We start from the raw sequence: 17,539 nt of genomic DNA, 5'->3' as shown, positions 1-17,539 counted from the left end.
TCCGCTAAGCCAAAAAGCATGTCAGATTTTGTAAAGATGATGCCGTTTCTTTCCATGTTTGCTCTTCGTACTGCACCTTCCAAAGCAATGTTGAACAGAAGGTTTGTAAGCGCGTCCTCTTGCTTCAGTCTATCCAACATCACAAAAGCGACTAATGTGACGTGACGATGACGTTCGAGTCAGATTTATCTGTTTCGTCGGAAAAACATTAGCTAGTATTTACTGCCACAGACTGTATCATACGCCGCTTCGAAATCCATAAACAGATGGTGAATCTGTAAGTTGTATTCCCAGTATTTATGGAGGATATGTCGCAGTGTATAGATTTGATCTGTCGTGGAACATTCCTCTCGAAAACTAGCTAGGTATTCACCGAAAAAAGGTGCCGAAAATAGTCTCAATTTCGAAAACAGTTTACGATAGAGTAAAGTGATTCGTAAAATGATCTGGTGGATCGCATTTGGCAGCATTTTTACATAAATATTAGGGTGGGGAAAAGTGATCGATTTTCCAGAACCAAGTTTTTTTGGGTTCCTTTTGGGGCCCCAAACAACCCCGAACTTATCGGAAGTCGATTGGTTTTGTCTCCGCTTGGCGCATTGCATTTCAAATTTGTATGATAGTTTATATGGGAAAACCTACTTTTTTGCATTTACCTCTCTAGAGAGCTCAATAATAATCTAATAATGCACTACATTATGTAAAAGTATAGTATTTTAGATGCCTAGCAACTTTGCAGAAGGCACTGAAGAGCTAGGATGTCCCCAAGAAGAGCTATAGCTGTTCAAAGTTGGGTATGTCGATTTAAATGCAGAAAATCTTGTTTTCTGCCAACATTACCAATGTACCGGCGTCAGTAGGATAACCTGTCGTAACGAGTTTATACACTCAGCTGGATCAAACAAACAAATTTAGGTCAATATTCTAGGCGTAGAAAGAATATACAACGTGTTTCAGAGGTTACTTCTGATGGAAATCTGACTGACGCCGGTACACTGGCAGTGTTGGCAGAAAAAATGATTTGCAACATAAATTTCGACATACTCAACTTTGAACAGCTCCAGTATTTTTTTGGGACACCCTAGCTCTTTGATGTCTTCGACCAAGCTGTTAGGCATCAAAAAACCTACCATTTGAAGTCATGAAACCTATGGTTTGAGCCACTTAGAGCTCTTTAGAATGGAAAATGTAAAAACGTTGGTTTTTCCATACATCTCCATATAAATTTGAAATGCAATGCGCCAAGCGGAGACTAAACCAATCGACTTCCGATAAATTTAGGATTGTTTGGGGCTCCAAATTGAACAAAAAAACTTGGTTATGGATTTCTGCTATCAAGTTTCGTTTTTTCCATATAACGATTCCCCACCCTTTTTAATGGTGTGCTCAATCGTAATAACTATGAACAATTTATTAGCAAAATTGGGAGGAACCAACAAAATATCGACAGTTTACTAATATTTAAATCGATAAAATGCCTGTTTTTCCCATGTTCGAATTCAGTAGTATGCGGAAACATTATGAGATTTCGGAGTTTATGTATCCTTGTTTATATGAAGTGAAAGTATCCACGTTTTTCAATTACTCGAGGTTGATATCGAAAAATATCGAAATTGTGTAAACATGAATGCTTATATTAACAGCACAGCTAATAAATGTCGAAAACCCGATGTCGAAACGGGACCAGTGGATCACAATAAGAACTGTGTGCCTACTAAAAGCAAATATTTCGCATTTTGTTTGAGATATTTCGGAAAAATGATGCAAAAACGAAAAAACCATCGGACCTGAGAAAATTTATCCATAATCCTGTGACACACTTTCTATTTAAAATAAAAGTGAACCGTTTACTTTCTTCTAAAAATATACTGAAGCTCTGGGAATCATTTTATTGTATATTGTTTTTCTAAAAACGTTTAATTTTCAACAGTTTTTTTGATCTCATTTTGATCAGAGTTTAGTTCAGAGATCAGTTCTAAAATTACAATGTTCGAATCAATGAACCAGTAAATTTTTTAATACGACTTACGAAAAACTATTCTTCTGATAAAAATATAGTTTATGAAAAACGCGTACTCAAAAAATTTTATTTTTTCTACGTTCTGAAAAAAAAATTCTCCACAAAATTAAGTCAGATGAATAATAAATGCGTTGAGGGAGACCGCGGAGCTTTTATTTATCCTTAAAATACTACTTCTGCCGACTATTTTTCATTTTTTTGTTTCTTCCAATATTTTTGTCTCCTAGTAATGGGCATCATTCCACTACATCGCTAATTCGTGAATTATTGACGCTGTTTGCAATTGACGATTTCACTAAGTTTTTATAACTTAATATTATCACTAGCGTTCCATTCTAAGACAGTCTCATAGAGCTTATTAAATTTACCACTCCTCGAACACGCTCCCAACAACTTCGGCGAAAACGGAAAAATTTCCAGCAAGCATGAATCAAATTTCGGTTGTCAACATTTCACTACGCTACGCGACTATCGAGGACATCAATGCGATAAACACGCATACACTTTCCAACATTCCACCCCCCCCCCTCCCATACACACACACGCATACACTCATACACAAACATCCACCGCCCCGTCGCCTAATGGGAAATCCATAAATATGGTTCCCTTTTCTTAAATCTTAACAGACGCGTCGCGAGCGAACACAAATCGTCGTTCACGTTCCGTTACTGGTGCAATCGGCTGTACGCGCAGTCACTCATTTGCTCTCGTTCTTTTTCCTCTCGTCTCTCGTTTCTTGTTTGATTTATACAACTCATTGCCACCAACACCACTGGTGAAAGTGCAGTGGGTCGGAAAATGAGCGATCGTTTATGGTTTTGCCACCCTCCCGAATTGGCGACGGCTGCTAGCAGCAGCATCGACAGTGAGCGGCGTGTGAACCATTGTTATCCTTTCGGTAATTTTTCGCTCTTCTTTTGGGAGAACACGACAGCCTTGGCGAGTGAACAGTGTTGCCTGGTTTTGCTGTGATTGCAATCGTTGAAAACACGTTGGTCTCTTAGCAACACTGTGGAAGCACATGTTTGCCTCCGGCGTAATTTTCCGAGAGATCAAGAGAAGAGAAAGAGAGAGAGAGTTACACTGCCCAAGGATACGGATGCATTGCTTACCTTCTAGGGTGATTCAAGCCGGGATTTTAACGGTATACAAGTGGGAGCACTCACCGCGTTGTCTTTTATTTTTGTGAGTAGCCTCGAGTGACGGCTGACGTTGTTGACGTTCCATGGTCGCCGGATGCTGCCTTCTCTTTGATCTCATCTCGTTGTCGTTAGTACCGTCACTGTCAAAACTCCTAGGTTGGCCAGACGCGCGCGCCTGTATGTATATGTGTTTGTGTATGTTTGTACGAGCTGTGTAATTTCTACGCTCCCTGGCAGCAGCAGCAGCAGCAGTATCCTTGCGCTCCGATAGGATCGCAAAATTTATTTGGAAAAACTCCCAACCCAACCGTGTGGAGCAGTTGGTAAAAGAGTGTTGTCTTCTCTTGTCGGCCGTCAGTCAGCCAGGAGACAGTGACGGGATTTCCACAATTTTTCGGATTAGGCATTCCCCGACAAAAGTCGCCCTTTCACCGAACCGAATGTTAGGAGTTTGTGTCCCTTCTGGCAACGGAGTGTGACTCTAGCTCGGTAATCCGGATTTCTCTCTGTGTGTGGGAGTTAATTTTTCTTCTTCAATCTCGCAGACTAGCCTCCAGCAGGCCTCCGTGTTGACGCCAATCAATCAATTTTTCACTAGACGAAATTCAAACGCAATCTTTTGCCTCAAAAAGGATACTAATATGGTGTAAATTTTCTCTGATTTGTTATTTTCAGATGATTGACAGTGTTTGAAAGCGAAAGGCTAAACGGATTATAGTTCCTGTGCAGTGATTTACTAGTGCTAGTGTGTGATACGAAGAAAAAAATCTTTATAGATTCAATCCTCAGTGAGAAATCAGTGTTTTCCAGCAGCATCAAGCCGAGTACACCAAAATCACTCACACCCGACGGCAACGATACTGTGTTGGAATTCCACTAAACCGTAAGTGTTTTGCCTAACAAGTACCCCCTCATATCGCAAATTGGCGGAGTGGATGAGTTTTGAATAAACACAGAAAAAAATGCGCTTGTGAGAGAAAACTCGCCGCCATTTATGCAATAAAATTTTATTTGTTTTCCTTTCGAATGCGCTGCACAGGTTGGTGGCGGGTAAGGCTCGTGCCGGGTCAGCCCCGTGTGTGCGACTCACCCACCCATCTATCTACCTATCTATCTATTTATACACGCGTAATGTATTTACACTCGCGTTATTCGCACGCTCGAATCTCGACTCACTCGCGCGTAGGAATAAACGGGGAAAGTACTGTTCGGTTCGATTTCATTCATGTTTTAGCAGGTCCCAGCTAGGGCATACCGTGTGTCCTGGAATCACCACCGTGCTTGAAACTGGAGCTCAGCTAAATCCCTTAACGTGCCTAGTTTTTCCGCATAGATTGCGGTTGTTTTACACCGGTAAGGTAGTTTCGTTAATAGTGGGTTTCGTCAGGTTTTTTTTGTTTTCTAAGCTAAATAGTATATTCTTATCGTAGAATACGTCTTGTCCGAACCCGATTAAGCATCAATAGCCGTGTAGTAAATTATAGTTGCTGGAAATTTTGTTTCAAATCTTTGTTTTTGCTAATCGTTAACTTTGGCAAACCGAAAACTTTATCAAAGAACTATTCCTTTTTTTTTGTATTTGGCTGATATTATATTTGGCTGATATTTATTAGAATTCAGTTAGAGATTGTTATTTTGTCCGTCATATCCGACATGTTCGTCATGGACGTTGCAAGACAATACAAATCCAATCAGCAGACCATCTACAACAAGCTCTCCGATTCGCATCAAAGGAAATCAAAGAATTGGCCTAAAATAGGTCTTTATATAAGAGCTTTTACACAAAAACATAGTTGAAAAAAATTATTTTTAAATAGAGATCTATCGTTTTCATATTCTGTCTAAAGTAGCCCCCAGCAAGAACAAACCAACAACTTTTTAATAGCTGTATGAGAAAATTTATGACTGTTTTCTACATACCCACGTTAAATATAATTGAGTTCTATTCACTATAATAAGACTTGCAATTACATAAAGTAGAAAAAAAGTGTCAAAAGAAGCATCCGGTAAGCACAATCAGCTCCTAGAAAGGTATAGTAATCACTGGCAATATTAAAGTATGAAAGTGGTCCCAATGACCGAACGTCATAAACCTCTTGGCTCAGCTCGACGAACTGAGCATTTTCTGTATGTATGTACGTATGTGTGTATGTGTGTGTATGTATGTGTGGATGTTCAACTTTTTTTTTCTCACTCAGTTTTCTCAGAGATGGCAGGACCAATTTTCATGAAATTAGTTGCAAATGAGAGGGGGTCGGAATTCGTGAAACGGATCACTAAAAGTCGCGATGTCTAATTTTTTCAAATAAGTATTAAAAACTTCAAGAGTTTCACTCGGGAAGTTCATTTTCCAATTTTTATTGAATTTGAGAAAGTATTCAAGTTGTCATTGTCATTCGAAAATAGACACAGCTTTAAAAACATTGCATCGAATTTGATGAAATTTTCACAGTAGATGCATCCTAAGTTGTAGTTTACGAAAATATTTTTTTCTGGAGAAAAAATATTTTTTCAATTGTAACTATTTGAAACAATATGTTAAAAATCTATGTTCTGGAACACTGAAAAATTTAAAAAATCACAAGTATTTTTGATGAAATTTCGAAACTTCCCTGAAAATTTCGCGGTGGTGTTATTTTTTTACCGAAAGATATGGGCATTCAAAGTTAGTGCCGCAACGCATTTTCAAGCGAGAAATGCTCCTAAACCTGGTTTTCTTCAGTTCTCATACCAAAAAGTGCACCATAATGACTAAAAGTGATAGCACGGGCGATTTTACCCCGCTGGTGCGTTCTGTACGGTTGTCCTCTAACTAAATTTTGCATTATTTTTTTAGTAAAATGTGAATGTAGGCTTGCAAGATGTTAGGGGCATGAAGTATACTGTCTTCATCATTAAGGTGGGTAATAGACTGAGCATATTTTGACTATTTTGCGACTAAAAATTATTTCTATCAAACTAATTTTACAAACCTTACAGAATTTTTGCATATAACTAAACTGGGATTGTCTGTAGTAGTACTGCTCATTTGGTTATCGCTTGAAAATGCGTTGCGGTACCAACTTTGACAGCCCATATCTTTTGAGAAAAAAATAAAACCCCCGCGAAATTTTCAGGGAAGCTTCGAAATTCCGTCAAAAATACTATTTTTACAAAAATACAAAAATACGTGATTTTTTCAGATTTTTCAGTGCCTCAGAACATAGATTCTCATCATATTGTTTTAAATAGTTACTTTAGTTACGTTTTTTCTAAAATATTTTTGTAAACTACAACTTAGGATGTATCTGCTGTGAAAATTTCTTCAAACTCAATGCAATATTTTTTAAAGATATTTCTATCCAAAAACAATTTTGACCTAAGCTTCGTATGACAATAACAACTTGAAAACTTATTCAAATTCAATAAAAATTGGAAAAATCAACTTCCCGAGTGAAACTCTTGAAGTTTTCATTACTTATTTGAAAAATTAGACATCGCGATTTTTAGTGATCCGTTTCACGAATTCTGACCCAAGGTCTAGTTGCGCCATGGGTTGCTATTGAATTTCATTATCATCGAATTTTTAGTTTAGAGGTTATGTATCAATATGTAAAAATCACGAAACATTAGTAGGTATCTCAAAAACCACAAATAAACAGGCTGTCTCCGAAACCCTTAACTTATAAATTTTGTAATAATTAAACATATGTTCAAAAGTTATGTAAAGAAATGTTAACCAGAGGCCCTTAAAACTCACTCGTTCTTCTCAGAGATGGCTGAACCGATTTTCACAAAATTAGTATCAAATGAAAGGTAAAGTTTTCCCATAGGTTGCTAATCACGTTATAAAAAGAAACATATTCCAAAGACTGCTTAAACTCACTCACTTTTCTCAGAGATGGTTCAACCGATTTTCACGAAATCAGTTCCAAATAAAAGGTCTGAAGGCTATTGAATTTAATCGTCATCGTACTTTTAGTTTGGGCACTGTGTTTTAAAATGTGAAAATAACGAAATTTCATTATCTCCCCAATTACGCAACCTATTCTTACAAAACTGGTGTCAAATGAAAAGATTGCCTAGAAAATCCTTAACTTATGATTTTGAAAGTTATGCTAAGAAACGTGTTCCGGAGGCTGTTAAAACTCACTCACTGATTCGATTTTCACAAAATTAGTATTGTATGGAAGGTATAGTTGTCCCATAACACCCTATTGAATTTTATTGTAATGGGACTGTAACTTTGACCGTTGTGTGTGTGTGTGTGTGTTTGTGTGTGTGGAACCTTTCTAGATCCCACTGTCTGGCAGTGATATAGTGAAAAAAAGACAGTTGCAATTATATTTCAATTCTGCAACTATCTTAGTTTTGGGTTCTAGAAGGTGTTAGCTCTAACGACCTTTCAAAGACCCTTTACAGAATGACTGAGTACTTTCAGTGCATTCCGGAATTATTTTTCAATCGGTAAGCCACGCCTCAAAATAATATTAGAATCTTACAGATTGTATTATTATTTTCAGACTTTAAATTCGTTCGATACACTCATATCAAAAAAATTGACCCGTATTTAATAGCATGTTATATTATTGACAAGAGGAGTGCCAAAAAGTAAAATGAATAAATATTTTCCATAGATACGTACCAAAATATAACCTATGTATGTACCGAAATATTACCAATCTGCTACAATAAGAAAATTAAACTTAAAATAATAATGATAAATTAAAAAATATAAGCAAAAAAAGACATTTATTTGCAATGCATTTGCTTCATTTACGGTGGAAACAGCAGCACTGTCTGTCCACTCGAACCTGCACACAAGCTTTCATGCAAGCCTTAATGTGGAAAGCAAGCGACGCTCGTTCCAATTGTCACTTTCTATGCATGCACAATTTTGAAAGTAACAAAAATATCACTTTTAAACTACCTCCCGCATGTTCACTACACTTATCTTTAGCCGCATCGTTTAAATTTTCACTTCCTCTATCACACAGGATTCGGTAGTCCCAATTGCACCACGAAAATTAGTGTTTTTTTACGAGTCGATACAGGATTGATTCTACACTTCTCAAAACAGTGTTCATCAATCCTTTCATTCGTTATGCCCTTTAAACACACTGGACTTTGAACGAAGCATTCTCAACTATAACTACAACACTAATTACACCCTCCACGTATTATAAATCACGACAATACGCGACAACTTCGGACGCAATAAACGAAGACAAAACCCGCTGCAGACGACCGTGGCGCCAATCTCATATGCTAATTCAGCTGTTTCAGCGAATAATTTTCAAGTAAAAGTTTCGCAGCACACACAACATAACAAACATTCCTGAAAAAACTCACTTCGCGATATTAAACAATTTTTTTTCCGAAAAATCACACGAGCGAAAATTTTGACGTCCGAATCCGGCCATGGTCTGCTTTCCCGATAGGACTGTATCTTTGTCCGTTATGTACGAAAATGTGGAATCACGTTTTAAAGGAAACATATTCCAAAGACTGCTTAAGTTCATTCATTTTACTCAGAGATGGTTGGATCGATTTTCACGAAATTAGTGTCAAATGAAAAGTCCAGCTACACCACAATACTCTATTCAATTACACTGTAATCAGACTGCAACTTTGTCCGTTATGTCTCAAAATGTGAAAATCACAGAACTTCATTGCCACAAAAACTACACAACCGATCTGAAAGAAATGGAATTAAATACTTCGATCGATTTCGGCGTTCTTAGAGTCAAATAAAAGGTCTAGTTGTCCCAAAGATTCTAAATAATTTTATTACAGTCAGATTTTCATTTTAACCATTATGTATCAAATCGTAAAATTAATAAATAAAAAAAATTACAAATCTTATTTGAACAAAACAGGTGTAATACGAACGGGTTGTCTTTAAAAAGTAATTTCCCAGATAACCAGAAATCGTATAAAAATGGCAACACAAAATCGTAGAAACATCCAGTTTCAATCTAAATTGTATAAAGTTCATGTTATAACCACCCGACGGAACGGAAGATACAACGGAAGATACAAATAACATATTTTGATACGATTCTGTTTTTTCCCATTAGCTTTTGATAACAAAATTAAATTTGAATGAGTTATAATAACAAATCATAAAATGAAGTTGTTCTGAAACAAATCTAACATTTTTTTCGTCTCTATCAAAACCTGTTGTTTATAACAATGGTTGTAATTATACTGTTCTATGTGTTATCTTATATTGTTAGAAAGCTGATACGTTAGTAACAAAGTTGGATATGGGTTTGATATTAGTAGAATATTTTTTGTTATGATTTCTGTTATTTTAACACCTAACGGGATCAACATTGAAACATAACCTGAAAGGTTTTTCACATAACAAACTAACAGCCTCTGTTACATTTTTGTTTTTTCTTTCTGATCGGGCAGTTCAAGTTATCTTTCATCATATATGGCTCGTACAGTCCGCGATACAGGACTGCATATTGTTCCTCGTAAAAATGCACACAAAAGCAGGTTTCATCGCAATAGATTTGTCTACAGTGCTAAACTTAATTGCAGTGTGAAATTGTAGGGTTTCTAATTTATGTGATCCACGTTGACTTTCATATTCTTCGAAAACTCCTATAACAGTTGTAAGAGGATTGCATACTGAATTTTATACAATTTACTTTTTCGTGACAGTTAAAATCGTCTATTATGAGAAACGAAATCGTTGAGCAGTAAAGAATGATTCCATTTATATGTCAAATTTAATTCGAATTAAAATGTTCCTTTCAGCCACTCTGGTTTTTAAAATCTAGTTCCTGAAAGATTTGAAGAATACAGTTGGGTTTCACATACACATGGGCAGCAACTTGAAAGATTTATTGATTGCAATTGCCTGAATTGCTTAACATTTGAAAAGAAGGTCAATGCAGATCGCATGTTATTATTCCTTCGTATATGAGGCAATATTGAGTTACATATTGACACCAGAGTCTAGATTACATTTGGGTCAACATTGAAGACAAATAGTGACATTATATACAATTTACAAGTTCATACGATTTTAGGCGTTCAACAGTACTAGATAAAATCCATTGACACGCAGCATCGTAAAATGACCCTGAGGATAGGGAATAAGAGCAGTGATCGGAACGTTGGGGGTTCTAGGCTGAACACAGCCTTGTAAAATATAATACGAAAAATGCCGCATTCAAGCTCTATAATATTCATACATACCAAAGAATGTGCTAAGGTAAATGATTAACGCGTACTTCTCATTAAAACAATATAAACGAAATTGTTGCTACTCAATTTTATGTTTTTAATTATTTGGAAAATTTAGGTGGTATATAATGCAAAATTTATTCGCAGTACAGGTTACATACTGGTGCGTTTTAGTTCGTAGAGCATCGAAGTAAAATCATAATACGGGAGAAACGGAATGTATGTTTAAGGGGTTATATCTACCAAAAAAAATGTTTTCACCATTTATTTTTATTGGCCCAAATCATGCTAAAACTATCCAGGAATCAAAATCTACATCGCCCAAGTACAGATCTAAACTCAAAGTTCGCTTTAATCAATTTTTACCGAACAGCTTTTATACTCCAAAATCACATTTTTAATTTTATTTGGCGATGCTCGTTTTTCTTTTTATTTCGAGGCTTTGTAAACTAGCAGAAGTTACCTACGAACGTTATCGTGTTCAAATTTGAAGTATAGAAGTCTCTGCATCAAATTTCGACCGTTATAGCGTCTCAACAGAACGTGTTTACTCACAATTTCCCTTTGTTTAGTCCATCAGCCGTTCTCGTTGTGTACATTCTTTGTTTGAGTTTTTCTATACTTTTTAGCTATGAGTTATATTCAAAAGTACTTAAATATGAGTGACAAGTTTGAGTTTTGCGTGGGATCGGGCGCCAACTGTGTCAAAGTCGCTAAGCATCTAAGCATGTCCGACATCGCGAAAGAGGCTAGGCGCAGCCATACATCAGATGACAAAAAGGAAGAAGTGGAAAATAAAACCCAGGAAGGACAATTTTACGGCGCAGGGATAGCTGACTGAAGGTAAAAAAATTATTAGGGGCTTTGTTATTGCGATTCTTAAGATTTATAGCATTTTGAAACTTAAAACGCGTTTTTCTCAAAACCATGATTTCAAAATCGGCGAGCAGTAGAACTGAAAAAGTTGAAATTTTAACTGTAGCTTCTTCATTAGATTATCTAGTGAAGTACACACGATTTAGGCGATTGATTAACAACAACTAAAGTTATAAACAATCAAAGTCGATTTTTTTTGTTGAAACAGAACTTTTTTTTTCAAACCGTTGCCATTTGGCGAAGAAAAATTCTAAAAATATAATCATGTGTACTTCACTAGCGACACTTATGTAGAAAAAGAAAAAAATTTGGTTTTGGTTATAGGTGGAATTGGGCACGATTTCTACTGCTCGCCGCGGAACAGCTTTAAAAAAAAGCGGTTCACGGAAATCGCTGCACAGCCGCCATTTTGTAACAAAAATAGTAATAAAAATATTTTTTCTATTCTGAAAGAGTTGCTTAATCCAATGATATATCATTTATATACCTTACATCTCAAATGTCCTGTAAAAAAATCATGAAAAAAGCCTTGCTTTTTTGAGCATTTGCTAGATATAACCCCTTAAATTATGAAAATAGAAAATTGTATATCTTTGACTGCGCGAACCATTTTGGTACGTATATTACCTCCACTTCAGTACTTATAAGCTCATATAGAACGATATATAAAACTTTAAAAGATTGTACAAGTGTTATATTTCAACAACAACTGAAATATTCGGACCAAATTGTTGGTTGGGTAGATTCGTATAAATTTATTATGTTGTTCAAAAGATTTAGAAAGAAGCGTAACCCGAAGACTGTTTAAAACCAACTGCTTAGAATAAAATATGTGGCCTCAACATCATTTTTTTTTAAGTTGAATGTTCTTGGCGTTGCTAGGAACTAAATTTTTCGAAATTGAGAAATCATTTTTGAAAGCTGTTGGGTTGCGTACAAGTAATGTGGGTTTTTGGAGCAAAAAATCGTTCAACTCCCTGACCAAATAAACCACCAGACAATCGAATTCTATTGGGGCACGCACAGGTGTGTGTATGTCAGTGAAATGCAAAATATTGTACTTTGCGATGTGGATCCGATTAAATTCAACATACCATAGAAAGGATGTTGGGGCCACGCACAAATGAACGAGGTTTATTTGTAAGAAACACGAATTTTATATTTTTAGTTTTAGAACCGAATGAAATCAAGCAACAGTAACCAACACTAGTTTGCGCGGTTTGTCTTATGAATGTCAAAAGTGCATTAAATTCTATGATTTGAAACTGGTTTAATCCAGCAACAAAGATGCTTATTAAACCAGACAGTAGTTAGCGACGCGAAAAATAAGCGAACTTGGAAATATGTCGTGGCACGACGCAGATTGACTTTGGTCTCGATCAAGCAGGTTCATAACAGTTATCAGCAACAGCTGACTCTTCTGTCAGACTTGCTAGATCTACGGTTTTCTTCGTAGATCTACGGAATTGTTCCACCGCTACAAAATCTTCGAATTTTTGAAAACATATACGGCAACCTACGGATTTCTTTGTTTGCTATTCCGGGGGCCGGGGTACATAAATTTAGTAAATTTAGAGGAAATTCCTGGTTCAAGCTGAACTTCACAACTCATTTAAATAATTTAAATAATTTAAAAAATATGACTGTTAGTGACAATGAAATTCTGTACTTTCTTCGTTACACAAATCTACACTTTTTATTAGAAATTTTACCAAAAGAAGAATTCCGCTGATTTATAAAAATCTACAAATTTACGCGTTCTTTCATCTATGTCTTCTGTGTGTGATGAGACAATACTTTCAGTCGCAAAAATACAGCCTGCAGTTGAGAAATCGGGAAACATCGAAATCTGGTGTTAACTCGAAAAAAAATTTTAACAAAAAATCGAGTTTATGGGATTTAGAAATTTTGAAGCTGGGAGACTTGAAACTTTGACTGCTTTGAGGCACGTATTCCCGATGTCCGATCGAGCTGTAATTTTGCATGGGGACTTTTTCGAGAAGACGAATCTTTTGAGCCCTACCGCTAAACGATATTCGATGGTCAATTTTTTTTCATACATCTCATTGGCACTCTAAATTATATAATTCCTGATTTTTCGATATCTATTTAGTTCATTTTTTCCAGAATCATTGAACACTTAGAAATTTTCTATAGTTATATAGTTAATACTGAATACCGATCAAATTTCAAACCGTTCTGGCTCTTCAAGTATTTTTAATCACAAATACCAAATAAATACCCTATCAAAATGTCAAACCCACGTCATTGAACCTTGTAAGAGCACTAACACTTAACCATTTCGTCATTCATAACACCTGACCTATGTTATCATTTGAATCTACCGAGTGCAAGAACCAAAGTACCTAGCGTGACAGAATGTAGGTACAAGATTAGGACACATCATTTTGTTTTGGCTTCATTCTGCTATCATCAAACCTAGGTCGGTTCAACTCAATACATCCTCTCCTAAGTGGAAATAAAGTTTCAAATTGTCGGATTTATATCAAGTGTTTTAAATTTGCAGGCACGAGTGAGAATTTCCTCTTACCTTTTATCAAGACGCTTCGTTCTAAACGTTATTTTTGTTAAATTTTCTTTCATTCCCGGGTTCCAAAAATTCCCAGAAAATGGGGGTTCCCTTCCCGTTCCCCTGAAAGTTAATCCCCAGAATATTGCGAAGCAAAAAGTGATCTTCAAACTATCATTGCTTATAAATCACAGCCACAATTAAGACAACCTGCATTGCATATAAAAATACGTTCTTGAACATTATCCAATTGAGAATAAAGAAAAATGAATGTGTTAAATGAAGTTAATTGATTAAGTTAAATCATACGTGCTTGGAGTGCAATCAAATATCAACAGCAAGATATAAATGGAACAGTTGAAAAATTAATTGATTATTTCGCTATTTTAATTTAAGTATTTGATCAGCAAAAATAATTACTTTTGACATGTTCTTATTCGCAGCATTTTGGCGTTGATAGTTGTTGGCATTTAATTAGCCCAAGAAAAGGTCAAAGAGTGCAGTTAGAAACAATATCAGCGTCCTTTTTGTTGAATGTGCTTACTTTCACAGGTTTATCTTATTTCATTCATTAATAATGGTTTAGAAGAAAGTATTATGAACAATAATATCATACACAAAAAAAGGGAAATTAAATGCGTTTTTTATAAGAAGCTTGTCGGTGTTGGCGATTACAATTTTGGTTTGCATTAAACCGATTGCTATGAAACTGAATTTGGAGGCACTTTTATGCTCTTTTCAATGTTTGTTTATTACCTCAATTTGTAGTTGACAATCGCTGTTTTTCACACAGGCTTTATATTTACATTTTACCAAATTTTGTTCGAAACCATAGAAAGGACCAAAACAGGTTGTTCAACCGAACAGGGTATAGAACACGACAGTGAAGCCAGGTGAACCGGATCTATTTGGTTATTTGCCAAATATCAGCCCTTGTAATTTGTATTGTTGAAAAAGTATAGCAAGCTAGTTAAACTACAACTAAAATGTACAGCTATGTCATCAGTTACAGATAAAACTGGAAAAAATCGGTAATATTAGAGGACATTGGAATAATAATAAGCACGCATTATGACATTGGTCTACCTACACAAGAAAAACTGCAATATTTCACTGATAATATGCGACAAGTTAGGATAGGTTTCAAATTCCAATGACAAACATCCAACAGAATGTTTGCGTCATCGTTAAACAAACCACATTTACACACTTCACACTCAACCCGCGCCTAACAGAAGTCCCGAACACCGGTTATCCGCTTTCCCGTAGCAAACGAGAGGTGTGGGTGCTTCTTTTACTAGGGTGGCTGTATCGATTATGGTACTGGCTAAAAAAACCACATTAACTCTGTTAGTTACTGTTTTCCTAAGCTTCGAATAAGCCGTGATACCAAGGTTAAACTAGCTTCACCGTTGTCACCCCCATCCATAAATCACTTTTACGCACTAATGCCTCAACAACCACACCCACGAGCGCTCGCTCGGATCAGTTGACTCTGCTTTCCCAACCAGTTTCCCTTTCATTTGCGTTCAAGCGCGCTACTAAGAATCCGACCTCATCATAAGCAGACCGGGCGGGGAATAAGCGCAGGGAGAAGGACAGGTGGAAAAGCCGGCGTGAAGCAGAGATAAACCCATCGATCGGAATTTTCTCTCTAGTCAGGAAGAGGCAAAAGCAGGGTGGGCGGAAAAAAATCCTACCAATTTTGATACGATAAGCGCAACTTGCTGCGGGTAAGCGAACAAAAGGCGGCATACAGGTTACAAGGCTTCAGACCGAAGTGGCGTTTGCCTTTTTGATGTTCTTTCGGCGACTTTTTGCCTGCCGTTCATCACAGGAAGCCACCTGAGGGTCCGCACATTAGCGCTAATGGCAGCAGTAGGGACGGTATTTATGGCCCGAGGAGGGGGATGCAGCCGAAACAGAGAATGATGGTGCGTGAAATTCGTCAGCGTGCTCTTGATTGGCCTGTCGTGGAAAATGTTCGGCAATTCAACGAGCGAACGAACGCAGAAAGGCTCGGTTCGTTCAGTGCAACCATCCACCCACAGTCACCACCCTGTTTTGCTGTTGCAGATAATGGTTTCTAGTTTGAGATTTTACAAACATTACAGATTCGAATGGTTTTTCATCTTCATTCCAGTGAACATCACCGCAACGAATAAAACAGACAGATTCGTCAATCCCAAGCATTATCGACCGATTGCTGATGATAACCCCTCTCCTCATCAATAGAGGCTCAGCCCATTACCTGCCCAGTGGGATTGAGATAGAACGTTTCTGCCGAAAATTCATCGAGTTATGTTTCGTGTTTCCGTTCGCTCCATCCCGCGGCCAGAGTAGAGCCTCTCGCACATGCCATTGATTATCCATGTCATTGTGATTTTGTTCCGCACATAACCATGGCGGCACTCCTTCCCGTCCCAGCATTCTGCGGTTCACTAAACTAACGCATCCCGCAAACGGTACCTACAATGCACTAGGATCGGATTTCGGTAATATCCTGGTCTGGTCCTGCTGGCTGTCCTGCTGTACTAACGGCACCGCGGGACGCCTCTCGTCATGAACCGTTTACAGTCTATTTCCGATATTCAAATAATCGTTTCACGTCGCGCTGCCCCGTTTGGAACGGGATCGGATGGAAATGTCTGTCATATAGTCGTCGCTGTAGGAGTTCCGAGCCGACCGATGCAATCGATTTGTATGGGTTTTGTTCGGGAAAATTGGAACCTGATGCCCAGCAGCAGCAGCGGCACATAATGCGTGCGGTTTGTTGTTTCTCTGTTAGGTCACTTTGTTCAGTTAGGATGCATCTAAAATTCGTCTGAGTAGGACTGTGGATGAAGTGAATTATTTTCCAAAATTCGGTAGTTTTTCGATTTATTGATGTTGCTGTGAATATATCGGACAGCATTTGGTAGTGCCTCGGAGTTTGTTTTATTTTTGTAATTATTTGACATTTGAGAAGTTTTTGACAATGATTGTTGACTTGTTTGGCATTTGTTTTATTTTTATTTTTGTCAGTCACAAAATTTTAACATTTATATTATTTTTGACACACATGAAATGAGTGAAATTTATGATATTCACATTGTACAGTTGTGCACATATTTGACAGTTATAAAATTTGGCGCATTTTCGCTGTTTGTTACAACTTCATATTGATTTTATATCAAAATCTCTCACATTTTCAACATTTTTTTCAATTTAAAAAAAATGTTATATGTATTCTTATTATTTTTGTCATTCTGAACATTTTTCAATTTTAGCCATTTTATACATTTCTATCAATTTTTTATTACTTTTTTTTTCAATATTTTGTATGGTTACGTAATAATACGTTAGAGAAATCTTTAAAATTCATAGAATTGCTGAAAACAACGAAGATTTTTAATCTAATCATGCATAACGCTTTTCTTAAAAGCTAGGCACACATTTTCCTAACCGTGACCGTATTTCCGACACCTTTTTCGGCAACTCGGCAGTTGAAAAGCGTAAAATATTTGAGAATTTCCTGCCGATAGCACAGAGAAAGTGTGACCCGAAACGATGCGGTGGTGGCCTTTTGATGACGCACTGATGATAATGGCGGCTGCGGAGTTAATGAAGTACAGACGGGGGAAGGTAGAGAGGCTGCTGCGGCGTAGGAAATGAGTTTCTTCCTGTGAACAGCCGGCAGCATATGCGTTGCGTTACAGCGCCGCCGTTCTCATGATAGCGTTAAAGACGACGACTAAGGATCAAAAGAAGAGCGGTCGTCAACCGACTCAATCGAAAATCGCTCCC

General features: G+C 37.0%; 1 protein-coding gene across 4 annotated transcripts in view; it reads left to right on the top strand.

The window, feature by feature from the left end:
• Positions 1 to 17,539, top strand: part of LOC129726007 (homeobox protein PKNOX1-like) — a 161,662-nt gene that overhangs the window by 30,620 nt on the left and 113,503 nt on the right. Inside the window, exons 1-2 of one of the 4 annotated variants that reach the window (XM_055682522.1) lie at positions 3,424 to 3,654; positions 3,841 to 4,048. The gene's annotated coding sequence lies outside the window, so the exon portion shown is untranslated. Of the gene's footprint in view, positions 1 to 3,423; positions 3,674 to 3,840; positions 4,049 to 17,539 lie in introns of those variants that run through there. The other 3 variants (XM_055682519.1, XM_055682521.1, XM_055682520.1) reach the window with 3 other exon arrangements.

This window comes from Wyeomyia smithii, chromosome 2 (assembly GCF_029784165.1).
Source record: "Wyeomyia smithii strain HCP4-BCI-WySm-NY-G18 chromosome 2, ASM2978416v1, whole genome shotgun sequence".
NCBI classification, from domain to species: domain Eukaryota; kingdom Metazoa; phylum Arthropoda; class Insecta; order Diptera; family Culicidae; genus Wyeomyia; species Wyeomyia smithii.
Note: the sequence above shows the minus strand (reverse complement) of the source record. Positions and strands in the feature narration are given on the sequence as shown.